This window comes from Amblyraja radiata, chromosome 37 (genome assembly GCF_010909765.2).
Source record: "Amblyraja radiata isolate CabotCenter1 chromosome 37, sAmbRad1.1.pri, whole genome shotgun sequence".
Taxonomy (NCBI): Eukaryota; Metazoa; Chordata; class Chondrichthyes; order Rajiformes; family Rajidae; genus Amblyraja; species Amblyraja radiata.
Genome location: NC_045992.1, coordinates 18,011,044 through 18,034,775, shown reverse-complemented (window position 1 = coordinate 18,034,775; position 23,732 = coordinate 18,011,044). Strand labels below are relative to the sequence as shown.

Here is a 23,732-nt window from a genome sequence, read left to right as displayed (position 1 = left end):
TCTATTGCAACTCTCAAATTGTGGAGTGTAGAGGCAAATAAATAAATTATGGATCTTTGTCCCAAACATTATGGAGGACACTGTACACTGTTGTACAGACACTGGAGATGCACCATCCAGTGTGTGAGGCTAGATGATAAAACAGAAGTCCACTGATGGGGCTTGGATGTGTGAACCACCTCACCAGGGGCCACATCGCGGTGGTGTGCCCGCACATGTTGAATGGTGCCAATACGACACGGGAGATGACCCTGCATCCCAGTCTCCCACCCCAGAACTTTCACGGATGTCCTTTCACCACAAAGAGGCGAACGGCACTGGCGGCGGTGGTCATGTCCGCATGGTGCAGCGTGCCATGGAGGACCTCACGTTCCAGTCATTCTGCTTTCCTGAGGCCATCAAGATGCGGGGAGTTGAGAGCAAGGAGAGTCTGCCGTACTATCACTACAGGGATGATTCACAGATGGTCTGGGATGCTGTGCTGAGGTGAGTTAATGCTGGGCTACGTTGTCCAGGGCATGTCGTGTTGTTCCCCAATGTTCAGTGGTGGTACCTGAGGACTGGAGGATCACTCATTATGCACCCTTTATAAGATGAGAGGGGCGAGATTTAATAGCCAGCTGAGGGGCAAGTTTTCACTCAGAGGGTGGTGGACATGCCAGAGGAGGTAATTGAGGCAGGTATTATAACAACATTTCAGAGACACTTCCACAGGTACATGGATGGAAAGGGTTCAGAGAGATATGGGCCAAATGCAGGCAAACGGCTCAGATGGGGCATCTCGGTCGTTGTGGACGAGTTGGGCTGCAGTTGGTCTAGAATTAGAGGATCATCAGGGTCAGAATTAGCAATCACCTGGGCAAGTGGGCGTTCATTAGTAAAAGCCAGCATGCAATTATTTGTTATTCAAAAGATTTTAATCAAAATTATCTGAGCTGTATCACTAAACTAAACCTGAACACAGGCTTTATGGAATTCAACATCTTCCACATTAAGCACATTTCTTCATTAAATCATCAAAAAAAATTAAAAATCACCTCTAGCTATTAAGATAGGAAATCACGCAATAAAAAGTGTTGTAAAATCTTGGGCAGAAGATTGACTTGGAAACGGGGAACAATGAATGAAAGGGGAAAATTATCTTGAAGGGTAGCGTTCGCTTGCAGGGGAATGTGGCTGGGCCATGACTTTCCCCAGTCCAAGTTATTTCTAGGACTTCAGTGTGCAGGACATTATGATTCTCAAATTCTCAGACCGCACACTGCCTGGATGGTGGAACCTATGTACCTCAGACGCCACACCTCAGGCCTCGGAGAGTGTACAGAGAGGTTCACTGAAAGCATTCTTGGAAGGGAGACTGCTGTTGTTGGGGAGACTGAAGAATCCGGGGTTGTTCCCTATGGAACAGAGGAGGCCTTGAGGGGATCTGATGGAGAGATTGGGGGTGGAGTGGGGGAAATGGAGTGGGGTGGGGAGATTGAAAGTAGGATTGGGCTAGAATGTAGGATTAGGCGTCCTGGGCAGATTGGGGGTACGAGGGAGATTGAGAGTGAGGGGAAGATCAGGTGGAGGGAGATTGGGAGTTGGGGGGAGATGGGGAGTGGATGGATTTGGGGGGGCAACTGGGAACGAGGGGGAAGACTGGGAGTAGTGGGAAGAAGCAGGTGTTGTGTTGAGACAGTGAACAAGGGTGAATGGAGCAGCATTAAATATGTTGTCAGGTATTCTAGCCTTTTGGTCTTTCAACATATAGTGCTGTATTATTTAGGAATGTCAACTTGTTACCAACAGCTTTGCCACAGAGATGGTCAACATATAATACGATGATGATGAAGCTGTTCAGACAGACACTGAGTTGCAGGCCTTTGTGAAGGACGTGTTTGTCTATGGGCTCAAAGACAATAAACGTTCAGGTAACTCATCGCACTCGACCTGTGTTCTATGTTCGACAACCGTGAGGCAAATAAGGAGAGAAGGGTAGAAGAGGCATGAAATGTGAAAAGCCAAAGGATGAAATATACTGTAGGTGGAAGGATTGGGTGGGAGTGGGAGAGGGGGGCGGAGGGGCAGCGGGAGGGAGAAATTGATGTGTATCCAGGTAGGGAACAGGGTAGAAAGAGGGATAAAGTGGGGATGGTGTTTGTAGGTTAGTTACCTAATATTGGAGAAATCAGTGTTTATATTATTGGGTTCTAAGCTACCCAAGTGAAATACAAATCATGGCTGATACATCTTTGTCAAGATTTTGGTGTCTTTACATTTAACATAATTAACATAATCATTAATTTTCCAACCACAGGATTCCCTAAATCAGTGAAGACGATCCGGAAGCTCATCGAGTACGTGACCGTGATAATATTCACCGCTTCCTGCCAGCATGCTGCAGTCAATTTTGGGCAGGTACGTTTTTAAGCAGGAAAGGGTGCAGAAAAGATTTACGAGGATGTTGCCAGGAGGAGAGGGCCTGAACTATAGAGTAATGTTGAGAAGGCTGGGACTTGATTCCTTCGACCGCTGGAGGTTATGGGGTAATTTTATAGATCTTGACTGACTGGGTAGGTGAGCTGAGGAATGGTTGATGGAATTTAATTCAGAGAAATGTGAGGTGTTGCATTTTGGGAAGACTAACAAGTGCAGGACCTACACAGCGAATGGCAGGGCTCTGAGGAGTGTTGTAGAGCAGAGGGATCTATGTGCAGGCACATAGCTTCTAAATCGTGGCCTCACTTGTAGATAGGGTGGTCAAGATGGCATTTGGTGAATGGGCCTCCTTCAGTTGGAGTATTGAGTATAGAAACATAAAACATTGAATGTGGGTGCAGGTATAGGCCATTCGGACCTTCGAGCCAGCACCACCATTCAATATGATCATGGCTGATCATCCAGAAACAGTACCCTGTTCCTACTTATTCCCCCATATCCCTTGATTCCGTTAGCCCCAAGAGCTATATCTAACTCTCTCTTGAATACATCCAGTGAATTGGCCTCCACTGCCTTCTGTGGCAGAGAATTCCACAACTCTCTGGATGAAAAAGTTTTCATTATCTCAGTCCTAAATGGCCTACTCCCTTATTCTTAAACTGCGACCCCTGGTTCGGACTCCCCCAACATGGAGAATATTTTTTCTGCATCTAGCCTGTCCAATCACTTAATAATTTTACATGTTTCTACAAGATACCCACTCATCCTTCTAAATTCCAGTGAATTTAAGCCCAGTCGATCCATTCTTTCATCATATGTAAGTCCCGCCATAACAGGAATTAACCTGGTGAACCTACTGTCTGTACAGAGTTTGTACGTTCTCCCTGTGACCTGTGTGGGTTTTCTCTGAGGTCTTCGGTTTCTTTACACACTCCAAAGGCGTGCGGGTTTGTAGGTTAATCAGCCTCTGTAAATTGCCCCTAATGTGTGGGAAATGGATGAGAAAGTGGGATAACATAGAACTAGTTGAAACAGGTGATCGATGATTGGCGTGGACATAGTGGGCCGAAGGGCTTGTTTCCATGCTGTATCACTAAACTAAAGTAAATTGCAGCATCTGCATTCTCCCATGTCTCCATCATTCAGTGGCATATCTGCCCATCCCCATCTAGTTACTTGTTTCAGGAAGGTGCCCAGTGGATTGCTGCTCTTGGCCCTGTAGGTTTAGCCTGGCCACTGAAGCGTATTCAACAGCACCTATAAAATGGAGAGATACTGATGTGAGGTGTCACAGGTAATAGAATCATCCCCTCCCAAGCACACGTTAGACTCTTGCAGCACTTTCTGTAGCTGAACGGCCAAGAAAGAGGAAACCAATTTGAGTGTACATCCCTCAACTGAATGTTCTGTGTTCATAGTACGACTGGTACTCCTGGATCCCAAACACTCCATCCACAATGCGCCCTCGGAGAAGGAGTTTGTGGACGTGGAGTACATCATAGAGAGTTTACCAGACAGGGGGCGGTCATGTTGGCATCTGGGCGCAGTGTGGATACTTAGCCAGTTCCAGGACAACGAGGTAAGTCACATACAATAGACTATAAACAATAGACAATAGGTGCAGGAGGAGGCCATTTGGCTATTCAATGTGATCATGGCTGATCATCCCCAATCAGTACCCCGTTCCTGCCTTCTCCCTATATTCCCTGACTCCGCTATTTTTAAGAGCCCTATCTAGCTCTCTCTTGAAAGCATCCAGAGAACCTGCATCCACCGCCCTCTGAGGCAGAGAATTCCACAGATTCACCACTCTCTTTGAGAAAAAGTGTTTCCTCGTCTCCGTTCCAAATGGCTTACTCCTTATTCTTAAACTGTGGCCCCTGTTTCTGGACTCCCCCAACATCGGGAATATGTTTCCTGCCTCTAACATGTTTCCTTCTAAACTCCAGAGTGTACAAGCCCAGCTGCTCCATTCTCTCAGCATATGACAGTCCCGCCATCCCGGGAATTAACCTTGTAAACCTACGCTGCACTCTCTCAATAGCAAGAATGTCCTTCCTCAAATTAGGGGACCAATCTGCACACAATACTCCAGGTGTGGTCTCACTAGGGCTCTGTACAACTACAGGAGGAGAGATGTATGTCACTGAAACAAGCTGAGGGTCCAACCATCCAAACAGGCTCATCTGCCTGTGTGTTTACGGCATGTTTGGAGCGCGAGATGAATCGATAATTGAGAGAATAAAGATCAAGCTCTACCCCGAAGCCTTTAGTTTTCCTCACCTTCCCTCTTTTCCCCTCTGTCTCTCATCCCACCTCTTCCCAATCTCCCATTTAATTATCCCCTCTTTTTACAGTCACAGTTCTGTCCCTCCTGTGGGCGGCCCACACCCCATATATTCTGTTATCGATACCACCTCCACTATAAGCTCTGACGCATTTTCCTGCTCGGGGAAGGGCTGGTGGTTGGGGAATCTACCCACCCATTCCTCACTCCAGCGACTGTCCCAGTGACAACATGGTCCCTGGGTCACAATCTGATTCCTCTCAGTATTGAAATATGAAGAGCATCTGAGTTTTGATCATGTTTAAACAATGGTTTGGTTGTAACTTTGTCACCTTGGTACATAGATCTCTCCATGACCCGACCCATGCCAGAATCACTTCCAACCCTCTCACCCTTCATATTGGACTAACTTAGATGGGGCATCTTGGTCGGCACAGGAATTGGGCTGAAGGGCCTGTTTCTATGCTGTATAACTATGATTCTTACCTTCAAGTATTTCCACATTATGAGGTACTCTCAAAACAATCTCTGCCCCTTCAGAGGTGATGTCTTCAACCAGACTCTGGTATTCCCTTTGCAACCTCCCTATGTATCTCTCACACCATAAAGATCCTTCATCGACCCATCCTTATCCACCTGTCCGAGTAACTCCTCACATGACTCAGTGACACTTTGCTGAGCAGTGTCTGAGGCCATATCACTGCATTATAACATGCTGTATAAGTAAAAGAACATCCATTCCCTTTACACCATTTCCCATAAGGAAGGTCTTAAGGCCCTCTGGTTCTTCCTCAAACAGAGACCCAACCACTTTCACCCTACTAACACTGCTCCTCCTGGCAGAACTTGTCCTCACCCTCAACAACTTCTCATTTGACTCCTCTCACATTATCCAAGTTAAAGGTGTAGCATGGGCCGCAGCCTTTTGCTGGGCAAGTTGAACAGTGCATGTTCCAGGCATACACTAGCACCATTCCCCAAGTCTGTCTCTGCTGCATCGATGCTTATTACACCCTTGTAGAACTCATAGGCTTTAATAACTTCACCACTAACTTCCATCCTACCCTTAAATTTACCCGAACTATCCCTGACACCTCACTCCCCTTTCATGTTCTCTCTGTCCATCACAAGGGTAGACGATTGACTCACGTCTACAACATTATCCTGCAACATTGCCATCACCACCAACGTGATCCCACAACCAGTCACATCTTCCCATCTACACCCCTTTCAGCCTTCCACACAGAGACCACTCACTCTGCAACTCCTTGGTTCACTCATCACTTCCCACCCAAACCACTCAGTCCCCAGGTACTTTCATATGTAACCACAGGAGGTAACACCTGTCCTTATATCTCCTCCCTCGCCTCCATCCAGGGATCCCAGCAGTCCTTCCAGGTGAGATAAAGGTTCGTGTGCACATCCTCTAACCTCATCTACTGCAAACAGTTCCTGATGTGGCCTCCTGTATGTCAGCGAGTCCAAGCATAGACTCAGCGACTGTTGCGCTCGGTCCGCCAAGGCAATAGACAATAGGTGCAGGAGCAGGCCATTCGGCCCTTCGAGCCAGCACCGCCATTCAATGTGATCATGGCTGATCATCCCCAATCAGTACCCCGTTCCTGCCTTCTCCCCATATCCCCTGACTCCACTATTTTTAAGAGCCCTATCTAGCTCTCTCTTGAAAGCATCCAAAGAACCTGCTTCCACCGCCCTCTGAGGCAGAGAATTCCACAGACTCACCACTCTGTGAGAAAAAGTGTTTCCTTGTCTCCGTTCTAAATGGCTTAATCCTTATTCTTAAACTGTGGCCCCTGGTTTAGTTAAAACTGGCATGTAACAAAGGTAATGCCACTGTGGTGATGGGGGGATTTCAATATGCAGATAGACTGGGAAAATCAGGTTGGTTCAGGACCCCAAGAAAGAGAGTTTGTAGAATGCCTCTGAGATGGATTCTTAGAGCAGCTTGTAATGGAGCCGACCAGAGAAAAGGCAATTCTGGACTTAGTGTTGTCCAATGAACCAGATATGATAAGAGAACTCGAAGTAAAGGAACGGCTTGGTGGTAGTGATCATAACATGATTAGTTTTAATCTGCAATTTGAGAAGGAGAACGTTAAATCGGAAGTGGCAGTGATGCAGTTGAACCAAGGGGACTATGAAGGCATGAGAGGAGAGCTGGCCAAGGTAGACTGTAAAGGGATCCTAGCAGGAATGATGGTGGAACAGCAATGGCAGGAATTTCTGGGCATAATCCGGGAGACGCAGGATCATTTCATTCCAAAAAGGAAGAACGATTCTAAGGGGAGTAGGAGACAACCATGGCTGACAAGACAAGTTAGGGATAGAATAAAACTAAAAGAAAAGATATATAACACAGCAAAGAGTAGCCGGAAACCAGAGGATTGGGAAACCTTCATAGGACAACAGAAGGAAACAAAACTGGCAATATGGGCTGAAAAGATGAAGTACGAGGAGAAGCTGGCCAGGAATATAAAGAAGGACAGTAAAAGCTTCTTTAGATATGTTAAGGAAAAAGAGCAACAAAGTCAAATGTGGGTCCCTTGAAGGCAGACACGGGTGAAATTATTATGGTCAACAAGGAAATGGCAGAAGAGTTGAATAGGTTCTTCGGATCTGTCTTCACTAAGGAAGACACAAACAATCTCCCAGATGTACTGGAGGACAGAGGATCTAAGGGGGTAGAGGAACTGAAATACATTTTCATTAGGCGAGAAATAGTATTGGGTAGGCTAATGGGACTGAAGGATGATAAATCCCCTGGGCCTGATGGTCTGCATCACAGGGTCCTCAGGGAGGTGGCTCTAGAAATAGTGGACGCATTGGTGATCATTTTCCAATGTTCAATAGATTCAGGATCAGTTCCTGTGGATTGGAGGTTAGCTAATGTTATTCCACTTTTGAAGAAAGGAGTGAGAGAGAAAACAGGGTATTACAGACCAGTTAGCCTGACTTCGGTGGTGGGAAAGATGCTGGAGTCAATTATTAAAGAGGTAATAATGGGGCATTTGGATAGCAATAAAAGGATTAGTCCAAGTCAACATGGATTTATGAAAGGGAAATCATGCTTGACTAATCTTCTGGAATTTTTTGAGGATGTGACAAGTAAAATGGATGAAGGGGTGCCAGTGGATGTAGTGTACCAAGACTTTCAGAAAGCCTTTGATAAGGTCCCGCACGGGAGACTGGTGACTAAAATTAGAGCACATGGTATTGGGGGTAGGGTGTTGACATGGATAGAAAATTGGTTGGCAGACCGGAAGCAAAGAGTAGGAGTGAACGGGTCCTTTTCAGAATGGCAGGTAGTGGCGAGTGGAGTGCCGCAAGGCTCGGTGTTGGGGCCGCAACTGTTTACCATATATATTAATGATTTGGAAGAGGGAATTAGGAGCAACACTAGCAAGTTTGCGGATGACACAAAGCTGGGTGGGAATGTGAACTGTGAAGAGGATCTTAGGAGGTTGCCGGGTGACCTAGACAGGTTGAGTGAATGGGCAGATGCGTGGCAGATGCAATATAGTATAGATAAATGTGACGTTATCCACTTTGGCGGCAAAAACAAGGGGGCAGATTATTATCTCAATGGGGTTAGGATGGGTAAGGGGGAGGTACAGCGAGACCAAGGTGTCCTTGTACACCGGTCACTGAAAGTTGGTGTGCAGGTACAGCAGGCAGTGAAGAAAGCTAATGGAATGTTGGCCTTCATAACAAGAGGATTTCAGTATAGGAGTAAAGAGGTTCTTCTGCAGTTGTATAGGGCTCTGGTGAGACCACATCTGGAGTATTGTGTACAGTTTTGGTCTCCTAATTTGAGGAAGGACATCCTTGTGATTGAGGCAGTGCAGCGTAGGTTCACGAGATTGATCCCTGGGATGGCGGGTCTGTCATATGAGGAAAGATTGAAAAGACTAGGCTTGTGTTCACTGGAGTTTAGAAGGATGAGGGGCGATCTTATAGAAACATATAAAATTATAAAAGGACAGGACAAGCTAGATGCAGGAAAAATGTTCTCAATGTTGGGCGAGTCCAGAACCAGGGGCCACAGTCTTCGAATAAAGGGGAGGTCATTTAAGAATGAGGTGAGAAAAAAAATTTTCACCCAGAGAGTTGTGAATTTATGGAATTCCCTGCCACAGAGGGCAGTGGAGTCCAAATCAGTGGATGAATTTAAGAGAGTTAGATAGAGCTCTAGGGGCTAGTGGAGTCAAGGGATATGGGGAGAAGGCAGGCACGGGTTATTGATAGGGGACGATCAGCCATGATCACAATGAATGGTGGTGCTGGCTCAAAGGGCCGAATGGCCTCCTCTTGCACCTATTTTCTATGGTTCTGGACTCCCCCAACATCGGGAACATGTTTCCTGCCTCTAGTGTGTCCAAGCCCTTAACAATCTTATAGGTTTCAATTAGATTGCCTCTCATCCTTCTAAACTCCAGAGTGTACAAGCCCAGCTGGTCCATTCTCTCAGCATATGACAGTCCCGCCATCCCGGGAATTAACCTTGTAAATCTACGCTGCACTACCTCAATAGCAAGAATGTGCTTCCTCAAATGAGGGGACCTAAACTGCACACAATACTCCAGGTGTGGCCTCACTAGGGCACTGTACAACTGCAGAAGGACCTCTTTGCTCCTATATTTGATTCCTCTTGTTATAAAGACCTACTAGATCTCCCAGTTGCTAACCATTTTAGCTCCCCTTCCCATTCCCATGGTGAGCTTTCTGTCCTAGGCCTCCTCCATTGCCAGAGTGAGGCCACATGCAAACTGGAGGAACAGCACCTCATATTCTCAACACCTTACAATCTAACAGTATGAACATTGAGTTCTCCAAATGGAGGTAACCTCCTTCCCATCCCCCATTCGGCACCAGACCCCCTATCTTAACCCCCCCTGCCCTATCCCCAACCTACTCGCACTTATTTCTCTGCCTGCTCCCACCCCCATCCCCCACCTGCATTCCATCCTTTAGCTTCATAATTTGCAACTCTGCAATCCTTTTGTCTCTAGCCTTTGTCCAAACATTTTCTAATCAAACTCCCCCAGTGCCTGTTTTGATCTATTACTTGCCATGCATTGTCATGTCCCTCCTCTCGCCTAGCTTTTTCCACCCCAGCACCCCCACCCCACCCTCTCACCTCACTATAATCAGTCTGAAGAAGAGTCCTGATCCAAAATATTGTCTATCCATGTTCCACAGGGATGCTCCCTGACCCCTGACCCACTGTTACACCAGCACTTTATTTTTGTTGGTAAACTAACATCTGCAATTCCTTAATTCTACGGTATAAATACATACATTGGTTTGTATTTCAATATTTCTGATGCTTATTTCTGCAGCTATATCTTGGCACGTATCCTGATGAACATTTCATAGAGCAGCCTGTCAAGGAGGCCATGGAAAATTTCCAGAAGAATCTCCAAGAAATTTCAAATCGCATTGCAGAAAGAAACAAGAATAAGAAGCTGCCTTATTATGATGCATCTCCAGACAGAATCCCCAACAGTGTTGCGATGTAGGCGTTGGGGGCAGGGGGGTCCTTTCTGGTGTTCTGGAACTAGTGCTCTGTCTGCTTGGTCCATGTGTGCTGCCCACTCTCTTTGTTTGCCTTCAGCCAGCAACCTGTGAGGACAATCTTCATCGAGGTCTTTGAACTGCTTTCTGCTCGAATCTTGCTGAGGAGATGTGATGGCGGATCCAGCAGTGCCAGCCTCTGGCGCACTGGATGAGACCTTCTCCTTCAACTCATCAGACCAGCAAATGCATCAGCTCAGCTTGTTCCAGTTTTGTTGCCATTTCATAACTTGTTCACATTTGCTTTTATCACTTTGAATGGAACCACTGGTGACAAGGCAGCACTTAAACCCCATCCAAAATATCTCAAGTAGTTGATGGCAAAATGCTGTGGTTCTCCCTACTCTGTCAGATGGAGAATCACATCATCTTGAAGGAGTTACAGGTTAATATCAGCATCGTAAGTCTACTGATCGTCATCACAACCCATCTGGTTTGGAAGGGAACCTGCCATTCATGAAGAAACGAGGAACTGCAGGTGCTGGTTTACAGAAAAATACACAAAGTGCTGGAGTAACTTAGGGTCAAACAGCAGGGATAAATGTTCTGCAGAGATGGTTAGGCTGTGGGCCGAGCATCAAAAATGTGTCTAGAAATCAGTTTTCGTGACCCAAGTCACCGAACTACATGAAATTTTCCACAGATTTAGATGAAATATAATTGAGGAGGATGTCATAACTCGTCATTGCCAAACGTTGCACATTAATTAATTAAACTAATTAGAAAATGAGATCGGGAAAGTAAGCGTCATCTAGAGGCCAATGCCCATATTACACCATGGGCAGCCTATTTCCGTGTTGCAGTCCATTTAAACTATATATTATTATACCTATATATATATATATATATATATATATATGACGTAAATATGACTGTAATCATATATAATTAAGTATAATTATATTATATGAAAATAATATGATGAATATAATTGTGAGAGTTTTTCTGAACCAGCCTAATTAATGGGTGAGGGCAGTTCTTGTGGGTTCCTGCCTTTACTGAACCCCACTGACTGCCAGTGTGCAGAGTGGCGGGTCACGGCCATAAGGGCTCATGAACCTGCCTAACTAAAGGGTCAGGAGAGATCCTCTGGGTTACCCCTTTTACTGAACCCCACTGACTGCCATAGTGGGGAGAGTGGGGGTAATGGCCATAGTGGGACTGGGGCAGTGCCAGGCTGGGTGGCAGACCTGTAAGAGACCTGTCTTATTTCTGATGTAAATGTCACATCCTGACCAAGAATCGAATGCTCTGACTCGATGAGTATTCATTTTAAGCTACAATGAGCCTATATATATGATAGAGACCACCCGATGGTGCCTTTGCATTACTTTTAACCTAAAATAACCCTAAAAGTGTTCCATTGTTTGAGTATCTGTAGTTTGTGTGTGTGTGTCTGTGTATACCTGTCAAACGTCTATCTGTGGATGTGTGGATGTAAGTGTGTATGTATGTGTGGATGGATGTATGTGTGAATGGATGGATGTGTCAATGTATGTGTGGATGTGTGTGTGGATGTATGTGTTGTGCATGGATGTGTACATGTATGTCTGTGCGGATGGATGTGTGTGTGTGGGGGCGGATGTATGTGTGCATGTATGTGTGTGTGCGGATGTATGTGTGCATGTGTGTGTATGTGCGCATGCATGGAAGTGTGCGTACAGATGGATGTGTGTGTGGATGTGTGTATGTATGTGTGGATGGGTGGGCTGTTGCACTGTCATTCACCAGCACGCCATTATCATAAGTAATTCACTCATTGTTTAAATAATTTGACCAAATAAACAGTGAAATGATCGATAGTAAAATAAAACTTTATATAGTCATTTATTTCCCCAATTTATTTGTTTACATTACATCTGATCGTCATCTGAATATTCTTCATCAGATTCCAAGTCTTTTAATAAGTTTGATAAGTCCATTGATAAGTTAGTTCAAGTTCACGTGGAGGGTCAGGCAGAGGCTACAAAAAAAAACATCTGTTTCCGTGCTGTAATTGTTATATGGTTATTATGGTTATATGGTTATCTCATAGTCATTAAGTCTGCATGGACTTCAATTCATAACATTTCAACCTCTTCTTAATGTTAATGAGAATAACACTGTTACTACCATGGATAAATTAGTTCAAGTTCAAGTTCACATACACCAATCCATTTCTACATAAACATCAGCCATTTCTGACCATTTCTCACTCCAATGGCAGCCTATATAGTGCAATGAATATTCCTCCGTTTTTCTCCCGTGGTCGGGGCCTGGAAACGGCCGCTACGGACGGCAATATGTACAGCCTCCCCCCCCGCCCGCGGAGATGATCCGCGGCTCCGCATTCGCGAATCGGCCACTTCTTAATTGAGACCGCGGCTTCACTATGTTAAGTACATAGGCCCGCGATCGGAGCACTTTTTCCCGGTAAGTTATCGCAGGCAGCTCCGAGATTAGATGTTAAAGACTTATTAGACTACAACAAGCTGGCATTAGTGAAAATGTTTAAATTACCTTGTGTTATGGATACACATAGTTTAGGCCCTCCTTCATGAATGAATGAATGAATGAATGAATGAATGAATGAATGAATGAATGAATGAATGAATGAATGAGGGAATGAATGAATGAATGAATGAATGAATGAATGAATGAATGAATGAATGAATGAATGAATGAATGAATGAGGGAATGAATGAGTGAGTGAATGAGTGAATGAATGAGTGGATGAATGAAGGAGTGAGTGAATGAATGAAGGAATGAGTGAGTGAGTGAGTGAGTGAGTGAATGAACGAGTGAGTGAATGAAGGAATGAAGGAATGAGTGAGTGAGTGAGTGAGTGAGTGAGTGAGTGAGTGAGTGAATGAGTGAGTGAATGTACAGCCTCCAAATCTCATTTTTTCACATTATAAAAGGGTGCAATTAAATTAATTAAAGTCCATACAGATTAATTTTCATAAATTCAGACTTTAGATCTTACCTTTCAGTTTGAGTTGATTCACAAAGTTTCACTGGGTTCACAACTTTGTGTTGCAGCACCTCAGCAGGGACTTTGCTTTCAAGACTTTCTTCCACTTATATCCACTTATGTTAGTTTTTTCTCTAATTTAATAAAAATGTGCCAGTCTTGTTCATGACGAGTTTCAGGGGTGATTTATATAATATTTTTACACTATATGTGAAAATTTCATGTAGTTCTGTGACTTGGGTCACAAAACACTGGAATAAAGCTCCTCGGCCCACAGCCTAGGTGCCTGACCCACTGAGTTACTCCAGCACTTTGTGACTTAACCTGCTGTCCATGCCCTGTCTGGCCCTTGTGATCCGGGCCCATCAATGTGGGGCTGCCTGTGAGAGGCAAATGCCCCTGTACCAATATCTGAAGGGGATGTTCTTAAAGTTCTGGTTGCATTTTAGTCCTACGATTCTTGTGTTTCGACACAAGGCAGGGTGTGGGGAGAGCCAAGTGGGGGGGGGGGGGGGGTGGGACTTACCTGTCGGTTTGCTCCTGGGCCTGGCCAAAATGGCCATTCGCGGGTCCAGGCAGCAGGCGGTCGATGGTCAGGCGAGAGTCAGCTGCCTGCCCCTCTTTCGGGCCTACGTCCATGCACGTGTGACCCTGGAGAGGGAACACGTGGTGTCCACGGGGACTTTTGAGGCCTTCCATGGGCGCTGGTCACCGCGTGGGGTTGAGAGTATTGTGAACAATTATTGCAATGTTGTATTATAATGACACATGTAGGGGGCTCTGTCCTGTGCACGGCTGCCCAGCTAGCAGCTGTCTGTCTTTTCATCTTTTTTTATTTTATTTTAGTTAGTTAAGTGTTTTGTTTGGAGGTCTAGACTTTTTTATGTGGGGGGTGGGGGGGGGGGGAAGGGGGAAACTACCTTTCAGGGTCCCTACCTGGTCGGAGAGGCAGCTTTTTTCCGGGCTGCAGCTTCGACCCGTCCTCGCGGCCTACCAGCGGGCCTGGAGCGGCGTTTCCTGTCGGGGACCGCCCAGAACCTCGGCTTCGACGGCGGTACGGCGCTGGAGCGCTATCGCGGAGCGGGCGATGCCTTGCCCGGGTCGCCGCGCTGGAGCTCCGGTGAGTGAAAATCGCTGATGAAAACATCGCGGAGCTGCGGGACTGTGGAGCGACCAGCTTCGGGCGGCGGCGCTGAACTTTACACCGGGAGCCTGGGATCTCTAGATGAGATCGCCAGTTGTGGAGCTCCAACCGGCGCGGCCTTGTTGGCTTCGGAAGCCGCGGCCTCCAGTACGGAAGCGGCCATTCCAGGGTTCCCAAGCCGCTGAGACGACTCTCCCGACGCCGGAGCAACATCACCCGGCGAGAACGGCCGGGAACATCGGGCCTCCGTAGAGGCAACTGTGGAGGCCTCAATCGGCCCGACTATGGGTGAACTGGGGTTGGGGACTGGACTTTGTGCCTTCCCTCATAATGGGAACCATTGTGGGGGGATGTTCTTTATGTTTAAAACTCTTATTAATGTTATATCTATTCCTTCTTTATGTGCTGCAAAATGGCAAGAAGCATTTCACTTCACTACACCTAGGTGTATGTGAATGTGACCAATAAAATACCTTTGATACTTGATATAGTGTAATTTTTTGTTTATGATTTGATGTGTTGTATCATTTGCTGTGTCGAATAAAGTCTTGGATATTAAAAAATAATAATAATAAAAGAGAGAGGAAGGGGGGAGAGAGAGAGGGGAAATTGGAGAGAAGAGGGAGAGAGAGGAAGGGGGGAGAGGGAGAGAGAATTGGAGAGAGAAGGGGGAGAGAGAGAGGGGGAGAGAGAGAGGGGGGGAGAGAAGGGGAGAGTGAATTGGAGAGAGAGAATTGGGGAGAGAGAGAGTTCTCCCTTCTGCCTCACCACCACTGTTGGCTGCCCTTTGTGAGGTGATTGGAGACCAAAACAAGTTACCCGTTAGATCTCCCTCCCTCTCACTACCTCCCTTTCCCTCCTTCTTTAGAGAGGGGGGGATGAGGGAAGGAAGGGGGAGAGGAGTGTGTCTTGCTTGGTGGAGGAGAGGGATGAGGGAACGCTGTGACTCACTCTCACACTGGGATTCCCCCCCCCCCCCCTCTCATTGCGCAGTCTATCTGACTCCCTGCACCCCCCCCCCCCCCCCCCCCCTTTGGAGCAAAGGAAATATGGAACGTTTCGGGTCGAAACCCTTCTTCAGACCCGGCCCGAAACATTGGCTATTTCCTTCGCTCCATAGATGCTGCCTCAAGCCCTGTCCCACTGTGCGAGTTCACCCAAGGGCTCTCTCGAGTTTAAAATCTCTGTGTAGCATCTTTGTCCCTATCTTCAAATTCCCACTTTGAAATAAAATACAACTTTCGACTTAAAAATTTCGCAGTAGGATTAGTCGATTCCCACGCAAATCAGCAAAGATCAAGTAATATTGGAATTGTTTTCTTTTGCTTCAAACTTTGATGGATTAAAGCTGTTTCTTAATGTAGGCACGTTACAAAACTTACCTTCAGCGGCGCTACAGTTCTGCCACTGCCCGTGTGCGCGACTTTGGCGCCTTTGAGAAGGGGGCGGGTTTAAAATGCATTTTTTTGCCAGCCTGATTACATCGATTTTTGGCAGGCTGTTTAGATGCTGAAGAATAATCGCTCCGACATCAGTTTTATTAATTTTTTTTTTAATTGCACTGGATATTTTAATTGCTGGAGTAATTTAAAAATCAACTACTATAGCCGTCAACACCGACAACGGGGACGGATCTCACATACGGGACAGGTAAATGAACGCCGTTTATTTTACATATAAACGTGCTTCTTAGGATGTCTTTAATCAAAATTTTACGTTGTGAAAAGGTGACTTAGGACCCATATGAACCGGCAATATTTTTCCTGCCGATATGGGGTTTGAATTCACTGCAACCGCAACGTTCCAAACGATCGCGTTCCACAAAATCCCACTCGCAAGATGATTAAAATAGCCATTTAATTTACGGGAAATAAACACTACATTTCTTCCATTTGGCCTATAAATTCATGACAATGAGATTTTAAAATCATGTTATATTGTGAATTCTTGTGTGAATGTTATTTGGACACTTAGGCTATTAAAAAATGTTAACCTTTTCTTAAGAAATGGATAGATGTTTAGATATAGTAATTGAATTTTGTAATTAGCTACAATTAGGTAACTAACTAATTATATGCTTTAATTTCATGTCATCCAAGTAAGATTGTTTCATATTTGTTTCAGAATGCTTCAATCTATAATAACTGCAAATTTCATTCAGTTCTCTTAATTTTTAAGAAAGTTATGGGCTTTTGACTGTCCTTGATCGCAGCTTTTGAGTTAAGTCAATGGAAAAGCAATAGGGAACAAGATGCTAATTCCCGAGTAGGAAAATGGCCTAACTTTTTTAATACTGAAGATATGAAAGTGAATTAGGTGTCAAATTAAACTTCTTTTTATGTTTTATCTGATGGGATAAATTGCAGGCTTGATTTTAAAAACTCAAAATTTTGTAACATTGCTACTGAATGATGGTGAGAATATGGATTCCAGTTGCAACAGAAGCATAGAAACATAGAAAATAGGTGCAGGAGTAGGGCATTTGGCCCTTCGAGCCTGCACCGCAATTCAATATGATCATGGCTGATCATCCAACTCAGTATCCCATCCCTGCCTTCTCTCCATACCCCCTGATCCCTTTAGCCACAAGGGCCATATCTAACTCCCTCTTAAATATAGCCAATGAACTGGCCTCAATTTTTGAGGCAACAATTGTAACATTTGCAGCACTTGCCCATCATGTGTACTAAACATTCTGGCATCCAACAGACTTCATAACAAGGCATATGATAACTTTTATGAACTTTATAAAGTCATCTGCACACTACCAGTTACTCAAGTCCAATGTGAGAGGACATTTTCAAAGGTAAAGATCATAAAGACAAGGTTAAGAAATTCGCTGTCTGAGGAGAATTTGGAATCATACATGTTGCTATCCATTGAAAAGGAATTGTTAGATGAATTGGATGCAGAAGCAATTATTGGCAGATTCGCACAATCATCTAGCGAACACAAACGATTGATCTTAATATAGTGGACTGCACCCAATGCTCTATTGTGCTTTTGAACTATCTGTTAATGTGTCAATTGTGCAGTAAACTATTTAAAAATATCAACCAATTACTTTAAATTTAAAAAAAAAAATTTAAATTCAATTATAACATTCTGTATTTACATTTGGTATCTACTGCCAGTAATATGTACAGTACATGTACACTGTAATTACTAAGAATACACATTTTTTCCACAAAAAATTTAATTGTACCCTTTTTTCCATATGTATATTTTGAACATTTTATTTATTCATTACGGAAATTAAATGAAAATTATGAGGGAATTGAATGCAACATCTCCAAGTTTGCGGATGATACGAAGCTGGGGGCAGTGTTAGCTGTGAGGATGATGCTAGGAGGCTGCAAGGTGACTTGCATAGGTTGAGTGAGTGGACAAATGCATGGCAGATGCAATATAATGTGGATAAATGTGAGGTTATCCACTTTGGTGGTAAAAACAGGAAAGTAGACTATTATCTGAATGGTGGCCGATTAGGAAAAGGGGAGATGCAACAAGACCTGGGTGTCATGGTACACCAGTCATTGAAAGTATGCATGCAGGTGCATCAGGCAGTGAAGAAAGCGAATGGTATGTTAGCATTCATAGCAAAAGGATTTGAGTATAGGAGCAGGGAGTTTCTACTGCAGTTGTACAGGGTCTTGGTGAGACCACACCTGGAGTATTGTGCACAGATTTGGTCTCCTAATCTGAGGAAAGACATTCTTGCCATAGAGGGAGTACAGAGAAGGTTCACCAGACAGGTTCCTGGGATGTCAGGACTTTCATATGAAGAAAGACTGGATAGACTCGGTTTGTACTCGCTTGAATTTAGAAGATTGAGGGGGGATCTTATAGAAACTTACAAAATTCTTAAGGGGTTGGACAAGCTAGATGCAGGAAAATTGTTCCCGATGTTGGAGAAGTCCAGAACAAGGGGTCACAGTTTAAGGATAAGGGGGGAGTCTTTTAGGACCGAGATGAGAAAAACATTTTTCACACAGTGGTGAATCTCTGGAATTCTCTGCCACAGAAGGTAGTTGAGGCCAGTTCATTGGCTATATTTAAGAGGGAGTTAGATGTGACCCTTGTGGCTAAGGGGATCAGGGGGTATGGAGAGAAGGCAGGTACAGGATACTGAGTTGGATGATAAGCCATGATCATATTGAATGGCGGTGCTGGCTCGAAGGGCTGAATGGCCTACTCCTGTACCTATTTTCTATGTTTCTAAATGATAGCATTGTAGTTGTGGGTGGGCCCCCTTTGTATCCTGGCAACCAATAATTTTGCACCCAGTCCACCACTGACTGCAGATGCTGCTTTATAGACACAAAATGCTGGAGTAACTCAGTGGGACAGGCAGCATCTCTGGAGAGAATGAATGGGTGATGTTTCAGGCTGAGACACTTCTTCAGATCCTAATGAATCTGAAGAGGGGTCTCGACCCAAAATGTCACCCATTCCTTCTCTCCAGAGATGCTGCCTGTCCCGCTGAGTCACTCCAGCATTCTGTGTCTCTCTCTTTTCATCAGCTTTGCGGGGACAGCTGGACTACTAGGTTTATCACCATTCAGGGATATTCTCAAAGGTCAAAGGCCAAGGTCCTGAGAATGAGATGAGCCCTGTATACTTCTATGAGGAGCTCCCTGCTCTTGCCTTCACTGTCCGATCCATCAAATGTGATCCTTACACTGCTTGCTCCACCATTCCCAGGGGATCATGAATGTCTATCCCTGGGTCCTCGATATCCCTGGCGCTAGGAGCTGTCCATGCTGGAGGCTGCGATGTCCACCAACACCTTGTGCCAACTGTCTGACATCTGTGTTGACCCTCACTAGTATCACCGTTCCAAGCCTGTGGCCATCGTGAGACATCTGACAGCATGTGCCCACACACACCAGATGACCAGGTGATTCCATTAAACTTTAGAGATACAGCACGGAAACAGGCCCTTCAGCCCACCGAGTCTGCATCGACCAGCGATCACCCCACACACTAGCACTATTTTGTACACACTAGACAATTTACAATTTTACCAAAGTCAATTAACGTAGAACCCTGCACGTCTTTGGAGTGTGGGAGGAAACCGGAGCATCCGGAGAAAACCCACGTGGTCACAGGAAGAACATACAAGCTAACGTACAAATAGCACCCAAGGTCTGGATCGAACCCGGGTCTCTGGCACTATGAGGCAGCACTCTACCACTGCACCACCGTGCCTCCCCAAGTCCCTTGACTTTGTCCACTTTCACCATTGTCAAAACCTGTCTTGATATTCATTCAAACTATTAAATTACTTTTTATCCCTGCTATCTGTTCCTGTCTATAGAAATAGTTCAAGTTCCAAGTTCACATTTATTGTAAATGCACCAATTAAGATACAGTGACATTTGAGTTACCATGCAGCCATACAATCAAAAAGAACACAATACACGATAGAATTTAACATAAACATCCACCACAGTGGAATCAACATTCTTCACTGTGATAGAAGGAAATAGAACATAGAACGGTATTGTCTGAAGAAGGGTCCCGACCCGAAACATCACCTATTCATGTTCTCCATAGATGCTGCCTGTCCCGCTGAGTTACTGCAGCACCTTGTGTCTACTAGCACTTAGTTAACCAACATTTGTAATTTATTGTTTCTACGTAGAACAGTACAGCACAGGAACAGGCCCTTCAGCCCACAATGTCTGTGCCGAACATGATGCCAAATTAAACTAATCTCCTCTGCCTGTACAGATCTATATCCTTCCATTCCCTGCATATCCATGTGTCTATCTAAAATGTCACAATTCTATCTGCCTCAACCACCACCACTGGCAATGCATTCCAGGCACTCACCCATCCTCTAGGTTAAAATTTCCTTTCAACTTTCCACCTCTCACCCTAACACTATGCCCTCTGATCCTTGTCATTTCCACCCTGGGAAAAAGTTCTGATTGTCTACTTATCTTTGTATCTCATACTTTTCTATACTTGTATCAGGTCTCCCCCAAACCTCTGACGCTCCAGAGAAAACAATCGAAGTTAGTCCAATGACTCCTTGTAGCTACTAACCCTAAATCAGGCAGCATTCTGGTGAACCACTCTGCATCCTCAAACAAAGTCTCCACATCCTTCCTGTAATGGGGCATCCAGAACTGCATGCAATACTCCATATACGGACTAACCATAGTCATATACAGCTGCATCGTGACTTATACCCTGACCAATGAAGTCAAGCATACCATACGCCGCCTTTACCATTCCATCGACTTATGTTGTCTCTTTCACATATGGACTTGGGCCCTGATCTCCCTCGATAAATCAATGCTGTTAGGGGTCTTACCATCACTCTATCTATATCTATCTATCTATATCTATATTACTAAAAGTCTGATCTTGACACTTCCTGTTGTTCTGTATATTGATTTTAGAAAAAACGCTGCCAATTACGGCTGTGTTTTTGGCCATCTTACTCAGAGACCCCTTTGCTGCGCTGGACAAGAGGATTTCTCCCATTGATGAAAAATAAAAGAGTTATTAATGTTTAATAAATGTTGAGATTCTCCCTCCTGAAGGCCACACCCCTTCCAGAGGGACTATAAAAACCTGGAAGTGTGGAGGTGCCTCAGTTCTCTGCAAGATGGGGGATCGAGAGGTCTCAATTCTCAGTCTGAGCTGTGAAAAACACTGAACACATGTCTACTAATATGTGAGTGGCGTTACTGACCGGTCAGTGCCCATAATGTGGTTTGAAAATTTAGTTTGAAAATGCAAAAGTGTCTTTTGGTTTGAAAGTGCTAAAGCAAGCTGTGTTGCCTTTGGTTTTGAAAGTGCTAAAGCAAGCTGTGTTGCTTTGGTTTTGAAAGTCCTAAAGCGAGCTGACTTGCCTCATTAGAGCTGCCTTGCCTCAGTAGAGTTGCCTTGCCTCAGTAGAGTTGCTTTGCCTAATTAGAGCTGCCTTGCCTAATTAGAGCTGCCTTGCCCAATTAGAGCTGCCTTGCATTCTATATAATTAAAAGTCTAATCTTGACCACTTCCTGTTTGCGCTTTATATTGATTTTTGTAAAAACGCTACCACGTACAGCAGTGATATTTGGCCATCTTACTCAGAGTCCCTTTCCGCTCATCAGGTGCCGAGGATTTTACCCATCAATGAAAAATAAAAGAGTTATTATTGTTTAAAAAATGTTGAGATTCTCTCTCCTGTCAATCACGCCAGGAAGGCCACGCCCCTTCTGGTGGGAGGCGGAGGGGCTATAAAACCCGGACGTGTGGGCGTGGCTCAGTCTCTGCAAGATGGGGGAGGGAGAGTCACGACTCGTTGTCTTTAGTGGCCTTGCACCATGCTTGAAATGGTATGAAACTGCACTTGAATTTGGTGCCCTTGCACCCTGCTTGAAATGGAATTTCAAGGAATAGGCGTGAGTCAACTGCCAACACAACAGGCTTGAGTGACTGAGCTGCCAGTCCAAGAATCCATTCGGCCCACAATATCCATACGAGCCCTCTGGAAACCAGTCCCTTCAGCGCACAACACCCATACTAGCGCTCCAGAAAGTCCCCCCCCCCCCCCCACTGCCCACCAATATTGGAATTGGTGGAGAGGTGGAATATTGCATTGGGTCCCAGCCCTCCCGTGTGATGCTGGGACCCAACGGGTCCCACTTAGTCTAATATAATACTAAAAGTTTCATCTTGTTTGTCTGTCTGTGAGATCAAGGAACTACGCCAAAATAGCTTGAACATTTTTGCAGAAGCTTACTCAGCTTTTTCCCATGGTCGTTAGTATCAACTTTCTTCACATTTGATGTTATATTTCACAAGTTATTGATATTTAAAGTTTAAAAAAGCAACTTTGAAAATAATAAGCCTGTGAGAGTGAGACTTTTCTAGCAGCTTCCAGTGATGATGTCACAATGCCATCTCACAGTCGTCGAATCACAATGAGATCTCATTTGCACAAGCTGCCGTGAAGTTTCTGAAAACCGAAAATGTCATCACAACGTGATCTCTGCTGCTCTCTGCTGCTGACTCTGTTGTAAGGAGAGGGACGTGGTGGGGGAGGTTTAAAAGTTTTAAAGTGACATTTAAAAGTTGGACTTCTTCAAATCTGCAGTTATGATGTCACAATGCCCCACCAGCTATAATGTTTCTATCCCAGAACACTGAGTCCTTCAGAGCAAATGTCCTTCAGGGAAATAATCTGCCAGCCTAACCCAGCACAGCAAAGTTTAATGATTAGATTTGGATAACAAAAGATGGCCTTGTTGGTGGTACCTACATCACATTAGTGCATTTTAGTGCAATTGCATTTTTTTAACGTATAAAATGACCTGCACAGTTGGGGGTTATGGGTGAGTGATGGAATGTTGCTTTGGGGAATGGGTTGCGTTGGGGGAACGGATGAGTAGTGGAATCTTACATTGGGGAACGGTTGCGTTGGGGACCAGGCCTCCCATTGGGCTATGTGTGAGTGGTAGATTATTGCGTTGGGGGAACGGGTGAGTGACGGATTATTACATTGGGGGACGGGGCCCAATGGGTCTACTTGGTCTAGTATATAACTAAAAGTCTCATCTTGTATGTATGCATGTATGTTCCCGATATACAGCCAAAATGTTACACAATAGCGCAACAATTTTGTGGGCGCCTGACTCACCATTCGTCTGCGGTGAGCATTATCAGGTTTCGTTATATTTGAAAAAAGTAAATCAATTTTTAAACATTAATGAATCTTATAATGTGAATGGGCCAAGGTTCAACGTGGCAGTCGCACCTACGCAGTGCGCTAACACTTGCCGGACCCGTCAGCTGCGCGTGCGCTGTTGGGGGAGGGTTGCCGGTCCCGGCGCCATTTTCAAATCGCCATTTTGATCTAATACTTCCGTTCTAACTGAATGTCTCAAGGATCTCTGGCGTCACAACGGGGACCCAACGGGTCGTCTAGTTAACCATATACCTTTCCTTTACATTCAACCTCCCCCAGAGTAGAGCACCTCCTTTGTTAAGGTGCCACACGTGAGGCTGCTATAGAAGATGAGAGCCCATGGTATCAAAGGGCAGATACTAGCATGGATATCAGGTTGGCTGGATGGTAGAAGGTGAAGGGGGCTTTTTCTGTTTGGCTGCCAGTGACGAGCGGAGTTCCACAGGGTTCGGTGCTGGGGCTGCTACTATTCACGTTGTATATTAATCATTTGAATGAAGGGATTGAAGGCTTAGCTGCCAAGTTTGTGGATGATATGAAAATAGGTGGAGGGGCAGGTGGTGTAGAGAAAGCAGGGATTCTGCAGAAGAATTTGGATAGGTTGGGAGAGTGGGCAGACAAGTGGCAGATGGAATATAGTGTA

At 45.0% G+C, this 23,732-nt stretch overlaps 2 long non-coding RNA genes across 2 annotated transcripts; both read left to right on the top strand.

Annotated features, from left to right (window-relative positions):
- The first annotated feature begins 288 nt into the window (after positions 1 to 288).
- On the top strand, positions 289 to 3,882 carry LOC116966461. Its single transcript, XR_004410028.1, has 4 exons — positions 289 to 486; positions 1,792 to 1,913; positions 2,300 to 2,400; positions 3,840 to 3,882. It is a non-coding gene; the product is annotated as an uncharacterized LOC116966461 (long non-coding RNA).
- A 5-nt stretch (positions 3,883 to 3,887) lies between these two features.
- LOC116966462 lies at positions 3,888 to 13,638 on the top strand. The gene is made up of 3 exons (XR_004410029.1): positions 3,888 to 4,000; positions 10,069 to 10,860; positions 13,539 to 13,638. It is a non-coding gene; the product is annotated as an uncharacterized LOC116966462 (long non-coding RNA).
- Positions 13,639 to 23,732: the final 10,094 nt, after the last annotated feature.